Raw genomic sequence first — 18,319 nt, 5'->3', positions numbered from 1 at the left:
ATTACATACTACATAAGAATGTATGTTATGTTTATTAGGAAGGTAAGGTCTTAACAAGCCTAAATAAACTAGTACTCCCATCTTCATTATCAGTTTAGGAGAAAGTATTAAGATAACATTGGCATCCTGGTTGATTAGTTTGAAATATCGGACAATTGAACAATGCTACTTACAATCCGCCCTAATATATGAAACAGCAACATCATGATTGCATATAATCATTGGCATTATTGGCACCATCCTCAAACAGTAGACAAGCGATTGTGGCTTCAGGATATTGACCATTGTCTATCTAACAACAACGAAACCACCAACAACCATAACGGAAAGACCTACCCCAAACCCACCACCCCTCTCAACTCATCAACATTATATGACGGCGCTTCAGTAGCGCCAATTGTCATTATTGTTCACCACAAAAGTGTCATTAAAAACAACAGTAACTAACAAACAAACGAATACCAACAACAACAGCAACAACCATTTACCCTAACAAAAAAGGACAATATGTGTAATTAATAAAAAGCCAAAAGTGTCATTCAAATATCGACGCAAAGTTTTATTGTTTTCTGATGATGTTGTTGTTGTCGCTGTTATTTGTTGTTACTGTTGTACAGAATGAAAACATTGCTAGTGGAAATTGTTATAAATACCATAAACAGATTTGCTTAATTTTCCAACACATATAAACTTTTTAATTGTTTTATATTGTGAAAGTATTTATTTGCCTCCCTCCACCTTCTCCTCCTCATGCATCAGATAATAAAATAACTTATCATAATTACTTTTAACAATTTATATTGAAAATTTTAAATTATGGTTATGTCTATCATAAATGAAGCTGTATAACGTAGGTTTGACTATTATGGAGAAAGTTTTGATTTCCTCCTTCCGATAACACATCAGATGAATGTCAAAGGATTGCCCACTTCAAACAAGCAACCGGAAAATCAGTACATGAGTACCAGAGACTCCTCAACTCGGTAGACGTATCGGAAAGGAAAAAGATTTTTTCGCTAGAAAAAGAGGGAAGAGAAGAAATGGAAGTGTGGAAAAATTAAGGTGTACAGAAGCCAGAGTGAAGTCCAAAAATTCTACTAAAAAGTGGCACAGTTACATCATCCAGTAGAGACGAGATTGGTAATATTGTAACAGATACAGAAAGCGTACTCAGATTATGGAAATACATAACACTAAACCGTTGTTGGAATCCATTAGTATCAATATCTATGACGGTTAGGTTCAAGGAAGAGCAGCCACCAAAACAGCGACCACTTCACATCATCTCGGCCAGGTGCCGCACTATGTCGCGAGTTCGGTGCCCGGACATAACTCCCAAAATGATTATGGGCGTTATGTCCGCTTTGCTTTGCGGACATAACTCCCCAAATTCGTTGGGAGTTATGTCCGTGAAGCAAAGCGGACATAACTCCAAAAAAATCGCGGGCATAACTCCCAACGATTTTTTTTCTTAATTTAAAAATTATTTCTTTGCTTAATTTTGAAATTAATGATTATAAAAATTGTTAAAAATTATAGAGTCGAAGTTAAAATGTAAGCGGAATTATACATTTGAGTAGCCCTAAGTGCCAACTAATGCCGAAGTATCTAAAAAATCCTCTTGATTTTATAAAATTATTTGAAAACGAAATTATGCCCGAAATTATGTCAGTAGCAGTTCAGAGAATTTTTACCATACTACGTTATTCGACGAAGACATTTTGTATACATCATAATTTTTAAAATTTTTCAATATAGACATGTTAGTACAATTTTCTTTCTTAATTTGGAGTAGTAATCAAAAGTATTTGCATATTTTTACAAAATGTTTGTATTTTCTTTAATTGTGAAGACATTTGTTAAGAATATCGCGCGATTGTTTTCGCTTTTCAGAAAGTATTTGCTCATTTTTACAAAAACTTTTTTCTTTAATAGTGAAAATATTTTGGAAAAAATCGAGCAATTTTTTCCAAAAATATTTTTGCCTGCGGTGCCTTTTGTTTTTCTTAAAGTATTTGAATATTTTTACAAAAAGTTTTTATTTTCTTATTTTATTAAATTGAAAGATTAAAAAATATATTTTTGCCTGCGACACTTTTTGTTTTTCTGGAAGTATTTAAAAAGTTTATTTACAAAAACTTTTATCTTCTTAAATTGTGAATATATTTTTGTAAAGAAGGGCGCGATTTTGAAAAACATTTTCGACTGCGGCGCTTTTTGTTTTTCAGAAAGTATTTAAATATTTTTACAAAAATTGTTTATCTTCTTACTTTATATTTTCGTGCAGGCAGAATTTTTCGTTTAAAATAGGTTTGAAGGCAAATTTTGAGTATATATCGATTTGTATTGGCTACTACTTATTTTTTACTTAATTTTCTTCAAAAATTTTCATCAATTATAAATTATATTATGAAATGAAAAATAAAATAAATAAAAATCATTTCAATTTTAAAAACAACATAACTCCCATTGGGACTTATGTCCGCTAAGGGGTATCGGACATAGCTCCCAAAAAAACTGCGGTTTTTTGCATTTATCGGGCCTTCATCTCAGAAATGATTAGGGATTTGGCCTTGCAGTCTTTGGCAATAATGTAGCCCTAAGCTAGTGGAGGCTATCTTTTGAACAGACCACATAAGAAAACCTCCATCTAGGGCATCAAAATCTATAAAATATAGAACAGCTTACATAATTGCTGAAACTCTGATCAGTATCAGCTAAACTATTGGAATTTGAACCAAGTAACCTTTTGCAAAAATCTTTCAAATAAAGTTCTCAACAATTCTTCAGAACACTCTGAAACTCTAATTTGCTTACTTCAAGTTCTTTCAGCGGTATTTTGCATCATATCTTTTACAACGCGTATTTCAAATACAGTACACATCAACAGTTTATTCTCGCATTTCAGATTTCACCACATTATAATGTGGATCCACCCATTGGCCAAAAATAAAAAAATTAATGTCAAAATTTTGGTGCAACATCTGGCAACTATGACAGCTATGGCATGGACCTTTTTAAAAATATATTAGTTTTTGTTTCATTCGAACGCGATCTTCTTACCTTCTTCTTTTCTTCAATACGGAACATTTGACAAATATTTTTTGTTGTGAGTACAACCTATATTTTAAGTGCAAGTGAATATATTCAAAATATCGCGAAACTAATACGTATAGCAAAATATTATAAGGGATTTTGAAGGAGGAGGTAATAGCATAATTTTCATAAAAAATAGTGTTTTAGCGTGTTGTGGAATTGTAGTTATCTGCATATTTTCTTAGTGTATTTTGTAATGCCAATTAGATCATATACTTAAATTTGACCTAAGGTTTTAGTCATGATGCCCACCTGTGCCCACCTCGGGAATAATTTTCCAAAGTAGTTCATGGGTGTAAGATTATTCAGTATAAAAATCAGCTGCCATCTAGTGCCAGACTATAAATGGTGGGCCGCTGACTAAAACTGTCCTAGAATACGGTTTCTATGGATATATTAGCGTATAACTCTGTTATCTGACCACGTACATTAACATAATTGGTATCAGTGGCAAAATGACGAAATCTTCTTACAAATTTGTTATACGTTGGCGGTAAATATTTGTGGCCACTTTCTCCATACAAGTGGATCCACTGTGCATTATTGACATATTTATTAAATCGTCGGTGAAAAATATACTGAAAACAACATGATGGAGACATTTTACAACAATGGCATGTTCTGAAGAGTCGTTTATTACATTCCAGCAAATATTTTTCCAAAAGAAAACATTAAGAAAAAATTAACAGTTTTGGAGATATGGTGCGAAATGTTTACTAATTATGGAAATTTTCGATATTTTATAAAATTTGAGGCAGTAAATGTAGCCACGGTGCTCTTGAAACAATTTTAAATGGAAGGTGCTTACACCTTAGAAGTTTTTGCGGATTCTGAAACTACAATGTTCGTAGGTGAGAAAAATCAAAAAACAAAAAAAATCGTCGGAGCGCTTTTTAAATAACTCGCGATTTAAGTTGAAATTTTTAGGGGTTGTTTAGGTTATCACGATTTTGCTTAGAAACCGCAAGACCTATCAAAATGGGACTAAAGACGATATTGTAGCCATGAAAATTCTCTACTAGATCGAACTTAACGGTGTTTTCGTAGTTTTTACCATTTTCGAGATATAGAAGTTTAAATTGGGACAATGCACTGACTGTGTCGCCCCCTTATAAAACAATGTCATGAAGGGTGCGCCTTAACTAACTTTTGATGAAAACCTCTTACACAGGGAAAGTTTTTGTGAATTCTGAAAGAGCTGTGTTCATAGATGAGAAAAATCCGAAAACAAGAAAAAATCGCTGTAGGGATTTTTAAATAAATCGCGGTCAAAATTCACATTTTTAGGTGTTTTTTAGGTTTTCACGATTTTGCTTGGAAACCCCAAGTCCAATCGAAATGGAGCTAAAGAAAATGTTGTAGCTGTGAAAATTTTCTAGAGGAGTGATGTTTATCATTTGTTCCCAGCCTGTACCATTTTTGAGATAAAGAAGCTCAGTTTACATTTTTAGGTTTTTTTGTTAGGGTTTCGCGATTTTACTTGCATACGGTAAGTCTTATCGATATGGAACCTGAGAAAATCTTAAAGATGTGAAAATTCTCTACACGACTGGCTTAAGTAACTTATCCTAAGTTGTAACCGTTTTTTAGATATATAAGTTTAAGTTGGGATTTTGCAGTCATGACATTGTTTTATAAGGGGGCGATACAGAATTGAATTGAATTTGAATTGTCCTAATTTGAACTTCTATATCTCAATAACGGTAAAACGGACGAGAATACCATAAAGGTCAATCTTGTAGAGAATTTTTATAGCTACAACATTTGTTTTAGTCCCATTTTGATAGAACTTGCGGTTTCTAAGCAAAATCGCGAAAACCTAAACAACCCCTAAAAATTTCAACTTAAATCGCGATTTATTTAAAAAGCGCTCCGGTGATTTTTTTTTGTTTTTTGATTTTTCTCATCTATAAACATTGTAGTTTCAGAATCCGCAAAAACTTCCGAGGTGTAAGCACGTCCAATTTAAAATTGTTTCAAGAGCACGGTGTAGCTTTTCGAGTTCATTATTTCTACAAATATTTTATTCTTGCCCTTATCTACAAATTTGCTTCAGAGGTGAGATGAAGATTCACAGATATAGCCCAGAATTACTTTAAAAAGACAATATTTAACCATGTTTAGATGGGTCCATAAAATCCAAGCTGGATCTGAAACAACAAAACCCAACTAGGGGTTTTGTCGTTTGGGTCTATACTTTCAAAAAATCCTCGGTTTAAATTGTTTGCACAAGATTACCTTAAAAATGTTGCACAGTGTAAGAGAGGTTTTCTTAAAAAAGTTTTTTGACCGATTAATGTTAAAAAAACGGTCAATTTTTTTTGTTAAAAGTCGAAATTTCGACTTTGACTGTTCACTATTAAAAAAAAACAATGATATTTTTAGAATTCGCTCTTTTAAAAACAAGATTGTTAGATGCCTAATAAGGCCACAAAAATATATGATGAGCGGTCCATTCGTTTTCGAGCTTTAGTCGACACCGCAAAACGCTTTGTTAATGATCTGGTCACTGAAAAAGATAAATAACATAGTCGTCTGCAAGCCTCTGCAGCTCACAACTCAATCAAAAAATAATATCGATATATACTTTTAAAACATTTTCCCGCTCCACTTATTTTACCACTACTTGCTTTCAAGCAAATGTGAAGCCAGTTTATTACATCCAAAGCAACTAAAAAACAGTTTTATAACGACCGTTGCTTTAAATATTCAAATTTTTGAAGATCATAAATATTATTAACTTTGGGAAAATATGAAGAAAAATGCACTTTACCAACAACCCAGCAAAATTTATTTGAAGTTGTTCTATGTGAAGTAGTGATTGAATAGCTCTTTTAGAAGCAGTCCACGCAGAGTCATGAAAAATGCATTCCGTTCTTCACATTTTGACAATGTCCGATTTGAATCCATTTCAAAAAATTTTCACATTTTAGCAATGTTTACATTTATAATAACTTTTTGGAAATAAAATTCTTAAGAACACAAGAAACAATTTATTTTATGGTATTTTAATTACTCAGCAAAATGTTTGTATCCAAAAAGATAATCATAGGTGCAAGAAATGGCGGACTGCATATTTGTAGCCAAAAAAGTAGTTGAATCATGAGTGCAAGTGACTATGTCTTTTTACGTGAAAGAAGTCATAATTTTTTACAAGGGCATGGTGCAGCTAGGATGCAATCAATTTTAGATGTTTATCACCTATTTTGCATGACTCTATGCAAGAAGCGTTTCAAGATGGTTTTGGGTATTTTTGAGTAATAAAAGCTAACTTTCTGCAATAAAAGTATTTAATTTTTATTTGAGATATTCCATTGTTTTATATTCATTATATTTCAATTTCATTAAGACTATCGAACTATTTTATCAAACTACTGTTTTTTCAAACAAAAATGTTCTACAATATTAATGTTCATAAATATTAATTAGAAGTTACCACATGTCTGTTAAATACTTTTTCTACATGGCCCTGAGGTCTCAAATCAGTGAAAATTATCTCTTAATAGATGTTAACTTCTCCCATATCCTCAAAATGCATGCTTGCGAATCAATTTTTAAATGAATCGAAAAATCAATTCAAAATACATTCCATGGAATGTATATTTATTCACTACAAAGAACTAATGCAAAATGTGTGGTTAAGAAGCAAATTAGACAGTATCCTCACTGCACCATGCCCTTGTAAAAATCATGACTTCTTTCACGTAAAAAGATGTAGTCCGAAATCACTTGCACTACTTCTTTGGCTACAAACATTTTCCTGGGAATTATCGGATTTCAACCCTCATAAGACAAAACTACTTGACGTATCAATGCAAAAATTCAAAAACCTTCTAATTGGAATGTTTTCTATCCATCAATATATTTGTATTGCGAGGTATTTGGTTTTGACCCTTTTTGGCCGCTGTCGCGACACTGCGTGCCGTCACCCCAGCTAGTACATGTTCGTGTTTATTCTTATTTTGAAAGCGCTATTTCCAGGATTTATTGCTCCGGATTCTCCAGTTATGGATAGTAAGCATTAACCACAGCTTTGCTCCGTTTGTCATCTTAGGTCGGTGTCGGTGAGATGCAACTGATGTCGTTGTATAGTTCATATAGCTCTTTGTTCATACAACCTCGACATTCACCGTCAACGCAGATTGGCTCGTAGATCTTTCGAAGAATTTTTCTCTCAAACACACCAAACACTGCCTTATCTGCAAGTACCCATGCTTCGGAACCATACATTAGCATGGGTAGTATCAGTACTGCTTACTTAAGCCAAATGCTGCTTAATAATTGGCAAAAAGGTGGTAGGACTCGATCTACATCTCTTGGATCTTCTGCACTATTTTCCACAGTGTTAATATCAATGGTGGACTTGCCAGGTCTAAAGCAGCATTAGTATGGCCAAATTATTTAGTTCACCATAGGCTTTAGTCCTTCGCACAATATCCCTAGGGATAAGACTTATGCCCCTGTTGTTAGAGCAAACAGTCTTATATAATTTCTTGTGGACGGGACTGTAACGACAGGTTTTTCCCCTTGTGCTCGAGTAAGCTCGCGGGGCCAAGGTTCGTACAGAAATTTATATTGTATAGAGACAGAAAAAGAGAGGCAGGTGTGATTTTTGGTTCAATATTTCAAGTTCTTTTATTGACTAAGATAAGAGGTTCATAGGCTTAAGCTTATAATGATAATACTTTTGGTAAGCGGCTAGTATTTATATGAGTAGGATGTCCGTCCGTAACAACCGTGGTATCTTCGCTCAGTTTGGGAGTGCTCCTCCGAGAATAGGATAAGTACTAGGGCTGGGTGACAGGATACGGGACCGTGGGCTTGTGAGACCTGGATAAGTACTCTTAGCTACTTGGGAGAGACCTGGATAAGTACTCTTAACAACGTGGGAGAGACCTGGATAAGTACTCTTAACTACGTGGGAGAGACCTGGGTTACCCGAAGGATATTTCTAGGATCGAAGGATATCCCAAGGATCAAGGATTACCCGAAGGATATTTCTAGGATCGAAGGATATCCCAAGGATCAAGGATTACCCGAAGGATTCACTCAAGGATAATATACGCATGCTATGACTTACCCGGATGCCTACAGGACACTAGAAACTTTGATTTCACTTTGACTACTTTGCCGCGGGTTGATGTTAACGCACCGTAGATCTCACACTGACTGACCCAATTTCAAAATCGTCCGCCTTTTATATGCTCGTAGACCACGTGTTTCCCATAGGAATAACGGGACCTTGTTTTGATATAATTTAGCGCTCTCTCTCTCAGCAACTCCCTTTATGGAAGTTGTTGTTTATCTCAACCAATGGCTGAGTCAAACTCACGTGAGGCTAACGGGATATTGAAAGAGACTGATGGGTTTCCTTTAAAATTAAAATAAATCCCTTTATTCATTGAAAACATAACCAAAACAAACAAAATTCAAGTAAGCAAGGGTGTTGGCAAATTTGAGGGCCTCCGATTTTTGCCGTTAAGGGACACAAGATGCTCAGGTTCCAATAACTGGGTACGTGTTCTCAATGCCAGATGGTGCTATCTAGCTAATGCACACACCTTATCAAGATGTCACCTCCGGTTTTGAACAGCTCGGCGGGTAAGCCATCGGCTCCTTCTGCTTATTATTCTTCAGCCGGTTTATTGGCATTCAATACCAACTTTTGGGACTGGATCTGTGGTATCTTCGTCTTCTTCGCTAGTATTGGATACGAACAGTTTGGAGACATGTTCTTTCCATATCCCGAGCACTCTATTTGTATCTGTTACCAAATTTCTCTGCTGGTCTCTACTGGAGGATGTGCCTGTACCAGAACTTTTTGGTAGAACTTTCGGTCTTCATTCTGACTCCTGTACACCTCGATTTTATCACACTCCCGCTTTTCCATTTCTCTCTTTTTCCTGCGAAAAGGCGTTGCTCCTCTCTCCTTTTCTGCCGATACCTCTCTCGTGCGCTCGAGTTTCTGCTGAACGTTGAGTAGCCCTATATGCCGCATATTTCTCTTCGGTAGCAGCACGACACTCTAGGTCATACCATGTGTTCCTTGGTGGAGGTCTCTGGTATCCAGTTATATGGATTTTCCGACCGTTTGCAAGGAGTGGGCAATATTTTGCCACTGTGCTGATATGTTATCGGGACGAGGAGTGCTTTGATTAAGTAATTGGGCCAGTTGAGTGGAATATGCTGTGGCTATGTGTTGTGATTGCAGCTTATCGATCTTTAACTGCCGTGTTGTGTCTGTTCGTATTTTACTTGCATCGTTTAGACGGGTACGTACCTTTGATGCAACAAGGTAGTGGTCCAAGTCTGTGTTTGCTCCTCAGAACGATCTTACATCCAACACGCTCGGTGAATGTCTTCCATCTATCTCAGCGTAATCAATTTGATTTCTGGTTCTTTGATCAGGAGAATGAATATAGAGATGCTTAAATCGGTTACTGCTAACGACCATGTTTTTGCCGCTGCGAAGTCAATCAGCCTTATTCCCTTGTCAGATGTTTAACTGTGGAGACTGCGACTGTTTAACTGTGGAGACTGCGACTGTTTAACTGTGGAGACTGGGCCAAAATCGCTCAAATAAATTTAAAACGTTTGTGAGGGACGTCAACTTTTGAGGGTTTTTTCTATTCTTTTTTTTCAAAGTTTTTATTGTTCTTATGGGTGAAAGAGCGGCACATGTTAGCTCACTACCTTTAACGGGTGTTAAAGGTAACTCCCCAGGTGAAACCACGGGCCCACATTTTTTCTACGATGTTTTATGTTTTATTTTATGATGTTACTCATACGTTTTGGAACTAGTACAAGGAACTAGATTCGAGCCTGCTATCCAGTTGCTGATCATAAACAGGGGTTCCGGAAGCGGCATAGTCATTTCCACGCATATCTGCTGAGGTCTCAACCAGAGCAGGCTGTTTCACAGAATAGTGATGGCATTAGATCAGACTTAAGCATTTAACACAGTCATGCTAAGTTGTTCGATGATGTCGAAAATACTAGTTCCGGCCTTGTTTGAAACGTAGTGTCACCAACTATATGTGCGTTGTCGCCAGTTATACGGGGAAATTCGAAACAAGAAGCTCAAATCCCGTAGAGTGAAACTGGGACTTCCAGAAGCTCAAATCCCGTAGAGTGAAACTGGGACTTCCACAAGGAGTGTTGATATCTCCGGAACTGTTTAACCTCTACCTTTCTGCAATTCTACGCCCTCACAGGCTGATGATTGTACGCTCGTGTACGCTCAATTGCCATCGTTGATAACATTTGTGTCAGGCTGAATGTCTATTTCATAGATTTGTAGAGTTCTTCCACGTGAGGAATATGAAAATATCCACCACTAAGGTCACAGCCACACTGTTCACCACATGGATTGCAGAGGCAAAGCTCCCACTGAATATGCAGGTCGATGGCTCAGTTATTCCGACCACTAATTACCTAAAATCTGGGGGTCCCATTCGATAACTTATATAAGTGGTAGGCACATGCCACAACTATCAGCGAAATTCTCAAGGTAATCAATCGAGTGCTATATACAAAACCAACTAAATCATCCTATAGTGGATAGGTACACTCTATAGAATAGGGCAAGCATATCAGGAATGATATTCATGATATAGAAGGTCCAAAGATGGAAAGTCAAGTAGATAACTACAACTTTGGGGTAGAGAGCGATTTTATCTACTCAGATGCATCGTCAGCAAACAAAAGACATCAATTTTAAAATTGGAGAAGAGTAATACTGGGCATTATATTCTAATTCAAAACAAGTAAGAAAAGTCTATAGTCGGACGGAGCCGACGATGGGATACCCTATACCACTATCTCTGGACAATCGCTCTCCACGGAACTTCTTTTCAATGATTGTGAAAATTTAATTATCAAATATCAGAGATGTAATGTATAATACTTATGCCAAAACCAAAAAGTTATCTAGCATGACAAAGACATTTTTGTAGCAGGAAAGGAAAATTTAGTTCAAACAAACTAAAATGTAATGAAACCCACTTATGTAGTACTACTACTTCCGTTGTTTAACCGCTACGTTATTGAAATTTTTACCAATTTCACACAAAAGTTTCAGTCCATTTAACCCGCTATGTATTATCTGATCTTCACGTTGGTTTGTACGCTTCTTCTTCATCATAAACTCAAACTTTGTTTAAAGTTTTGCCGCTACAAAATTGGTAAAAATTTTGCTTTTGGTCCATTTCATCCCCTGAACATTTCACGATCATCACCAAAAACTATGCATTTCTTCTCTGGCCCGAACCCAACCTCCTTAAAAAATTCGTTACTATCGGTCCATAATTGGGGCCTTAAGCTTGTTTACAATTTTTAATGGACGGACACACATCGCTAAATCGCTTTATCTCGTCGAGATATTAATTTTGGCATACCAAATAAGGGGTCTCGGACGAATATTTCGTGGTGTTAAATAAACTTTTGGAGAGACAATATGTAGCATGGGATAAAAATGTGGTTCTATACACAGAACCCATTATATATTAGGCAGTAGGCCCGTTATCTAGCAAACACTTTTTTGCAATTTACATCAGAGGAAAGGTCAGTAGTTTTTTCCCATATGCAGGCTACTTTGCGAAATATATATGTCCTCAAGGAATTAAAATATCGACCCAAAATAAAATTTTTATATTTTTCATACAAAAGTAATGGCCCATTTCGCCCGCTAAAGAATATCAGATCATCATTCAAAATTGTAGGCATCTTTTTCGACCTATACTCTTACCCGGTGCAAAATTTCGTGACTATTGATGTATAATTGCGACTTCTAGCGAGTTTATTATTACACTACAAACAAATAACGGAATATATTAGGCTGTAACTCTGTTATCTGATCATGCACACCAACATAATTGACATCAAATGAAAGGTCAAGCGTTCCACTTTCAAGTATATCTCACTTGTCCGGAATGTCACTTCCAGGAATTAAGATATAAGCTGTATATTAAAACTTTTCACAATTTCCACACAAAAGTTTTGGTCCATTTAACCCTCTAAATATTATCCGATCGCCATCTCAAATTGTAAGCTTCTCCTTTGTGATATACTCTTACCTTTTTTAAAATAACGCGTTGATCGGACTATTATTGAGACCTACAGAGCCGCTAGAAAATTGTATAAATATTATGTTTTTGGTCCATTTCACCCGCTAAATATTTCACGATCATCACCAATAAGAATAGGGATCTATTCTGATCTGAACCCGACCTCTATTCAAAATTTCGTGACGATCGGTCCATAGTTGCTGCCTGGAGCGTGTTTACAATTTATAATGGACAGACGGACGAACGGACGGACAGACACACATCTCAAAATCGCTTTATCTCGTCGAGATATGAAGATTGGTATACCACATTGGGGGTCTCCGACGAATATTTCGCGGTGTTACATTAATTTTTACCAAAACAAACTTATTAACAAAACAAACTTATAATACCCTATTCCACATTGTGGTATAGGGTATAAATATTCATGGGCGTAGCCAGGAATGCTTTTTGGTCTAGAACGAGGGGCAAAAGTTTTTCGTAATATTTATAATTTTTTACATACAAATGAACTGTTTTGTAGGATCTAGGGGTGGGCAGCTGCCCCACTCTAGCTATTCCTGGCTACGCCCATGTAAATATTGTTAATTTTGGGAAAATATGGAGAAAAATCCACATTACCAACAATTATCGGATTTCAACCCTCATATAGACAAAACTACTTGATGTATCAATGCAAAAATTCAAAAACCTTCTAAGTGGAATGTTTTCTACCGCTTCCGATCAATATATTTGTATTGGGAGGTATTTGGTTTTGACCGTTTTTGGTCGCTGTCGCGACACTGTGTGCCGTCACACCAGCAACTACATGTTCGTGTTTATTCTTATTTTGAAAGCGCTATCTCCAGGATTTCTTGCTCCGGATTCTTCAGGGATGAATAGCAACCCATAACCACGACTTTGCTCAGTTTGTCATCTTAGGTCGGTGTCGGTGAGATGCAACTGATGTCGCACAGTGTCACGACCGTGGCCAAAAATGGTCAAAATCAAGTACTTTGGAATACAAATTTATTGATGAGAATATAAAGTAAACATTTCAATTTGAAGGAATTTTAATTATGGTATTGATTTGTCAAGTAGTTTTGTCGCTGTGAAGGTTCAAATCCGATAATTGTTGGAAATGTGTATTTTTGTCCTTATTTTACTTAAATTAATAACTTGTATTCTGCTCCAAAATTTTAATATTTAAAGTAATTTATCGTTCTAAAATAAGATTGCTTTGGATGTAATAAACATAGATTTAATTTTGTTTGTTAGTAAATAGTGATCATATGGTGGTTGCAGCTACCCAAGTCTGTGGTACTTAGCAAATCGATTTTGTGAACCAAATTTTAAAATTAGTGGAGTGGGGAAAAAATTGTATAAAAGTGCATATCGATATTATTTGCTGTTTGAGTTGTGAAAAGTGAGTACTTCAAACGTATAAAGGTTCCAGCTGCAGATGTTTGCAGACGAACATGTTATTTCTCTTTTTCAGCGACCACCTCACTCAGCGGTTATGTTAAGAGATTGTAAATGCCTTGTTTGCAGTTGGAAGTTTGTAACAAAACTATAATATTTTATTGAAAAAATATGTAAACATGAAAGATATTTTACAAAGCCTACTTGACATATTTTGCATTCAATGTAGCAAGGTAGTGAACAATACAGTGAACAATATAAATAAATTACTCCAACACTTCCACTTTTATTTATGTTGCCCCTTCCTTAATATTTAATTTTTCCTTGATATCATTAAATCGCTGCTTTTTTAATGGCTTAGTAAAAATATCTGCCAATTGTTCTGTTGTTAGTACATATAATAAATGAAAAAACTTGCTTTCATAGACTTCTCGTATATAATGATATTTCACTTCAATATGTTTGGTCCTCTTATGAAACTGGGGATTCTTCACAAGTTTTATGGCGCTTTGGTTATCTAAATACATTTTCGGCATAGAAGTTTCGTCTCTTGTAATAAGTTCATCCAAAAGCCTTTGCAACCATTTCAATTCCTTGACACCTTCACAAGCAGCAACATATTCTGCTTCCGTAGTTGAGAGAGCTACAATTGACTGCTTGCGAGAAAACCATGAAATTGGACCTCCTGCAAATGTTACAACATATCCACTTGTTGAATGTCTATTCTCGCGATCTCCAGCATAATCAGAATCGGTATAACATTTGAGATAAATGTCGCTTTTATTCTCAAAACTAATGCCATCATTGATTGTTCCACATAGGTATTTGAAAATACGTTTTACTAATGTTACGTGTTCATCAGTATATGAATCTAGAAAACGACTTAAATAAGACACAGCAAAAGCTATATCAGGTCTCGTCACAACAGCTAAGTACATTAGTGAACCAATTGCTTCTCGATAAGGGAACTTCATTACATTCTTCATTTGTCCTGGATTATAAGTGTCTTCTATTGGTGTACTTACTGCACGCAAAAAAAAATCGGCCTCTCTAACATATGTCCCAAACATATTTTGCAGCAAACATATATATGTTTGCAATAGTCCCAAACATAATATATGTTTGGGTCTCCAACAAATATATGTTTGGGTGCAAACATATATATGTTTGGGTGCAAACATATATATGTTTGGGTGCAAAGATATTTATGTTTGGGTGCAAACAATTTTATGTTTGGGTGGAAACAATTTTATGTTTGGGTGCAAAAAATACAATCCCAAAAGGCACAAAAAAAACAAACACATGCACCAGTGAGCGCTTACTAAGAGCAAGGGAGCGTAAAATTCAATTTAGCACTTTAAAATGTGTGCTCACTTGCTCTCAGTAAGAACTCACTGGCTGTCTCCATAGTATACACACAAATGTTGAGGTTGTTTATTGGAAGGCAAAAGAACAACAAACACATAGGTACATACAAAATTCCAAAGAAATACATAACACAATTTAATAAAAGAAAAACTGATTGAAATAATTTGTAAATAGTCACACTTTTAAAAAGAAAAAATATATAGAAACGTAGTTGAACGCTTCTCCTTTGTTGTGAAATAAAACAAATTGTCCTCATAGTTGAAATCATCAGCGGGGAATCGGCATCTAGAATCAAATGATTATGTAATGTAATAAATAAATATGGATATGCCATATTTCAAATATAAATAAGTATGTATGTAATTACCAATATTAAATGCGATTTCTTCCTTGTCCAATAAAATAATTCCATTCAACTTTCCGATTCAATTATAAAATGTATTGGGCATTTAATTTACTAAAAAGCACAATTTCTTTAAGAAAACACAAAACACTGATTTATTCACTCACTTTACCGTCTTGACTCTACAAAGGCATCTAAAACACTGAAGAAAGAAATAAAATATAATTCATATCATTTCTTCTTTTCTTCTTCTCCTCCTAAGTTGGTTAACAACAACAAAACAAGAAACACACGAGTTTGTCGCATACACGCCACCAAAGCCCCCTTCTTCGCTTCTACGTCTTCTATTATACAATACACACAACTCTTCATTATAAAACAGCAATCCACAGCCGCGAGAGCACTGTTATTACTCTCGTTGACAAACATCCTCTCTCCACCCATGAAAAAAATGTTCCAACATAAAAAATATGTTGGTACCCAAACATATCAAATTGAGATATGTTACAAAATGTTGCAAACATATATTTGTTTGGACCCAAACATATTATGTTTGGATCCAAACATTAATTTGTTTGCAAGCGGTCCCAAACATATATTTGTTTGGATCCAAACATATTTCTAACATAAATTTTTCTGCGTGTGGTTTTGCCTTTTCCATGTTAAACTTTCGTAATAACTTCCGGGTATGCGATGGCTGTGATATATGAATTTTGTTATTTTCTTCATTTATTTCTATCCCCAAATAATATAACGAATCAATTCTCTTGACTTCAAATTCACTTTGCAGATAGCTGAGGAATATATCCGCGATTTCTTCTGATTCTGCAGATATTATACCATCGTCAATATAAATGGCCAAAATAATGATTTTATTGTTAATTTCTCCTTTGAAAACACACTCATCGGCAGTGCTAACTTCGAACTTGAACTTTGTTAGCATCTCTTTGAAACGTTTATTCCAGCATCTTGAGGCTTGCTTGAGACCATATAACCCCTTTTGCAGCTTGCATACTTTTCCAGAACCATCATGATATCCTATTGGCTGCTGCATGTATATATCTTCTTCAAGCTTGCCATATAAAAACGCCGTCTTTATATCAAATTGTGTCAGGTGGTAATTATTCAAACTTGACAATGCCAAAATCATTCTAATTGACGTGAACTTAGCCACTGGGCTAAATGTTTCTTCGTAATCTTGTCCAAATTTTTGTGTAAATCCACGAACAACTAATCGTGCTTTGAACCGTTCAATAGTATCATCCTTGTTCTTCTTTATTTTATACACCCATTTATTAGATATAGTTCTTTTTCCTCTTGGTAAATCTACCAACTGCCATGTTCCATTTTTAATTAGAGACTTGTACTCTTCATCCATAGCTTGCTTCCACTGCGCACTATATTCACATGAAACAGCATCTTCATAGGTGTTGGGATAATCGGTTTCATCAATAAATGCGTAAAACATTTCATCAATCTCATCAAATGTCCTCGAACGAAGATTATAAGGATGGCTGTTGTTATTTGTTGCGGATTGATGGTTTGACACTTCTGGAACACATTGAACAGAATCACTGACATCTTGCTGATTTGACCGAATAACGTCTTGAGAATTTTCATTACTGTTTATTTCAGAAACTGTATCAGTATCCTCAATGTGATCATGGTTTTCAGTAAATTTCATTTCAGCATAATTTTCTTTCTTTTGATCACTACTCGGTGTACAATGCGAGTCTTCTTCTTTTATGAAAACATCTCGAGATATCACGATTTTCTTCTCGTCTGGTATCCATATGCGATACCCTTTGCAATGTTCTTCATAACCCATGAAAATTCCTCTTTTAGATTTTGCATTCCATTTCCGTCTCTTTTCCTTTGGAACGTGTACATAAGCAGTTGATCCGAATATATGTAACCCGCTAATACCAGGAGTATTGCCAAACCACAATTCATATGGAACATTGTCTTTATTGGGACATCGACCAGTCCTATTTAGCGTATAAACAACATTGTTCACGGCTTCACCCCAATATTTCAAAGAAAGGCCTTTATTGTGGATCATTGATCTTCCAGCTTCAACAATAGTTCGCATATCCCTTTCCGCTCGTCCGTTTTGTTCCGGAGTATATGGAGTTGTTCTTTGATGTATAACTTTATAGGAACTCAATATTTCACATACCTTCTTGTTAACAAACTCAGACCCATTATCAGAACGAATAGTGCGAACTTTTCTTCCAGTGTCTGCTTCCACTTGATCCAAATACTTTTTCATGACCACCGGAACTTCAGATTTCTCTTTAATACAGTACACGTGACGATAATTGGAATAATCGTCTCTGAACAATAACATATACCGGTATCCTCCCAAAGACAATTCTTGCATGGGACCACAAAGATCTGTATGGATTAGATCACCAGGCTGACAAGCTCTCTTTTGACTTTCTTGAAATGGTTTTCGTTGTTGCTTGCCCATCATACAACCTTCGCAAAAGAAATCTTCTCCAGTACAGTCAATGTTATTCCTCTTTAATACGTCCTTTACGTGTGCTTTTCCTTGGTGACACAACCTTTCATGCCAAATGCGCAAACTATTCACCTGCATTTGCTTCAGCAATCGTTGGAATTTGCACCCTTATCATCAACTCGAAAAGTTTGGACTGTTTTCGTATTCCTTTTAATACCACATTTCCATTATATGCGAACACGCACTGATTTCCCTCTGCTTTCATGGTATATCCCTTATCTAGACATGTATTTGACGAAAACAAATTGAGTTTTATATCTGGAACATATAAAACGCCAAGTATCTGCTTTGGATTCCAAACCTTACCGTCAAAAGCTTCAATCAAAATGTCACCTTTACCATAAGCCGGAATTACTGCACCATTACCGATTCGAATATTCTTTGGTGTTTGGAATTTTACATAGTTTTGGAACCACGACAGATTTTTGCTCATATGATCACTTGCCCCAGAATCTATGTACCACTTTTCGTTTTCATCAGCAGTCACGACAAATGTTTCATTCATAAAAGCAGTACCTTCAT

The sequence above is a fragment of the Musca autumnalis genome, unplaced genomic scaffold, assembly GCF_047663935.1.
Source record: "Musca autumnalis isolate F117 unplaced genomic scaffold, ASM4766393v1 scaffold_5, whole genome shotgun sequence".
Taxonomy (NCBI): Eukaryota; Metazoa; Arthropoda; class Insecta; order Diptera; family Muscidae; genus Musca; species Musca autumnalis.
Note: the sequence above shows the minus strand (reverse complement) of the source record.